The following is a 3267-nucleotide window of genomic DNA, read 5'->3' on the forward strand; positions in this document are numbered from 1 at the left end:
GGAAGGTTATGCATTGATAGTGAGAGTTCCATTCATCTTGAAAAGAACTCAACATTTCATTTCAAGACTAAACATATATAACTCAAGTAGCATTGCATATGGTCAGTGTTGGAAGATGGATAGTTGAAGCTTGAAAAGATACAAACTATCTAGAATCCTGCAGATATGTTAAGAAAATTTGTAACCACGAAGAAACTCCAGAAGAAGAACTTGTGGTGCACTAACTGTGAAACTATTTTTCTAACTATTAAATATGCCAACTATTTTGATCTGGATGTCTCACAAATGCAGTATGATATATATTGTGATATATGTCAAGTGGATTCTAATCATACAATGAAAGACTCTTAGTACAATCTTCAGAACACTAAGCCCAAGTGGTGCTCCATTTGTGAAGGTAATGCACATTCAATATAGGATGTTCGATAGCTGGGAAAAATAAGCCAAAATATCATGTTTTGTACCACACATGACACATATCAGTTCAACAAGCCACCATCTTATGGTAGATGAGGACATGATCAAGGAAGTTATGCTCGTCATTGCGAGGGATACAATGGTAGATGTCGAGGCAGTGGTCCTGTTAAGATTCCAAGAAATTCTCCTAGGTTGTAGCTCGGAGATGCCTGGTAACATATAAATTCAAATATTGTTGCAAGGTTTGATGGAAGGAATGATGGTTTGGTTCAGGCCAGATAACCACTTCTAATCTGTTTCACTCCAGACATGCATGAACACCCTTAGAATACAAGGCTTTAGACCACCAATGCTCACAGTTTAGATATTTAGGTGAATATGGAGAATACTAACCACACTAGCAGATACACAAGACCATGTGATGGTCCGTTGCAACTAGTACAAAAACCTACAAATATAATCTATTAATGCAAAGACAGGATGACAACTCTCGTGCATTAGATAGAAAGAAACCCGAGTAACCTATTCAGTCATGAATTCAATATTCCAACACAGAGATAAGATGATAGTTATCTAGTGCTAAATATAAAGAGATCAAGAACACAACACATCAAGTACAAGCTTAGAGCAGAGGAAAATGGACAGTGAGCAGTTAACAACAAAAGAAGCTTGTATTGCTGAAACTAAAAATGAGATGCTGCAAGTGACAAAATGTCTACAGTCTCTAGAAGTTGAACCTTACATCAAATGAAAACCTTGATTACATCTTGCTCCTGGATATTTATAAGTTTTTGTTACAATGGCACTTGGATGTTTAGGTATGTAGGGGTCATAATTGACCACCAAATGCATTTAACTACTTGATGGAGTCTTTGGATGAGGTTGCTTGGTTCACTGGGTGAATTTGATTTGTTCAGGTGCTGCACCGTCCTTTAGGTGGTTGGAGTGCTCGTACCAGTGGAGTCATGACTGATAAATTTAGTTACAGAGTCGTGTTATGTCATTTTCTCCTTTGGCCATGCTTTATGTTAAATATGGTTGTTGGGGGTCCGACAGTTGTCAGTCAATCAGAGCGGGTTATCTCCTTCCTTGGTCAACAGAATGGATGTGGGACGTAGAGTGCATGGGTAGGTGGACAATTTGGGTGAGTGAGAAGGATGACCGTTGGATCGGGGAGATGAATGGTAGAGATGGTTCGGTGAAAGCTATAGGTCGAGGTGGGAACGGGGTGCATCAGTGTCGTTGGATCTTAAGCGGACAGATCGGATAGTCATCGGGCGATGGAGTTGCACGGGCATTTAACAGACGAGGGCGGTTTGGTCGGGCGGTAATGGTTTTCATCATCGCTTTCGGGGGCTAAGTGGTAATGGCTCAAGGTCGTACGATTCCACTCAATGAGCAACACGTAGTAGCAGATGAGAGAGAAGAACCGCCCTCATCGTGCACTATCGCTCGATCAAGTTGTCTGTGCGATGTATGTGAAGACCGTCAGATCTGGCGGAGATGATCTATCAATGAAAATTGGTCGAGCGGGTCACCTTTATCGAGTGCGATGTGGGCCATTTGATTGTCAGGGAATGATCAATGGTGGGAAAGCGATGAGGGGTTTATGAACGCGTGAGGGCGTATGGTTAAGGTTTTATGGTTGGTTTGACTTTGCGCTTAGAGCTAGCGCCGAAGGGGACTTTGTCGGATTTTAGAAGGTTTATTTAGGGAATGGGAAAGGTTTAGAAGTGAGTGGGGTGAAGGAAGAAAGGGAACAGCGACCAATGTGAGCCCCCTTTGGACACAACCAAACAGACCATGCTTCTTTCTGACCTTAGAAATTTAGCGCTTCATAACAGAACGAACACTTGCTCCTTCTGGGGATGAAATCCTCCCTGTGAGGTTTCAAGAACCATAGACCACTGTCTTTCATACAAAAACGAGATCAGCGATATTTCCTAGTGTTCCATTGGGCATGGAGTCTAATTAAGCCTACACTAAAACTTGTAAAAAGAACATATTTACAATGCTGAGGCCTAAAGGCCTTAATTAACATAAACCTTCAAAAACCGCCCATTGACTGGGCCATCAAAAACTGTTTCTCCTTCCATACTTTGCAGCATGAAAGTGTTGTTCCCCTGGACCTGAGCAATGACAAAAGGTCCAGTCCACAGAGCATCGAACTTCCCATGATTGCCTTTCTTTTCCTTCAGTGCATCCCATTTAAGAACCAAGTCTCCAATTTGAAAATTGTCCATCTTTGCCTTTCTGTAAAAGGTTTCATTGATTCTCTTTTGATGTGCTTCAGACTTTTCAATCAATTGATCTCTAATTTGATGCACTTCAGCCAAGTCACTAATCCTCCTTGCCATGTCATTTCCCTCATTCTAACCTTCCTGCAAGAACTTGGCCACAGGGAGGGTCAACTGGATTGGGAATACAGCCTCAGTGCCATATACCAGCTTGAACGGAGAATTCCCTATGGATTTCTTGGTGGTCACCCTGTCAGCCCACAATGCAAACTTCAGTTTGGAATCCCAGTTCCTTTTGTTGTCTTCCAGCAGCTTTTTGATTATCCTTATCAGGCTCTTATTGGATGATTCTGCTAGACCATTACCTTGAGGGTAATATGAGGTGGAATGCACTAGCTTAATGCCCATTGAGTCACACATGTCCACCAACTCTTTTGCCCTGAAGGCTGCTGCATTGTCTGTAACCAATTTGTGTGGACAACCAAACCTGGTGAAAATGTTTTCTGTCAAGAACTTCATGACAACATGGTGATCAGCTTTCTTAGTAGGGATGGCCTCAATCCATTTAGTGAAGTAATCAGTGGCTACTAAGATCCATCTATGCTGGCCACTA

Source organism: Pinus tabuliformis, chromosome 8 (genome assembly GCF_031772625.1).
Source record: "Pinus tabuliformis cultivar Carrire ecotype Pingquan chromosome 8, CPIR1, whole genome shotgun sequence".
Lineage (NCBI taxonomy): Eukaryota > Viridiplantae > Streptophyta > Pinopsida > Pinales > Pinaceae > Pinus > Pinus tabuliformis.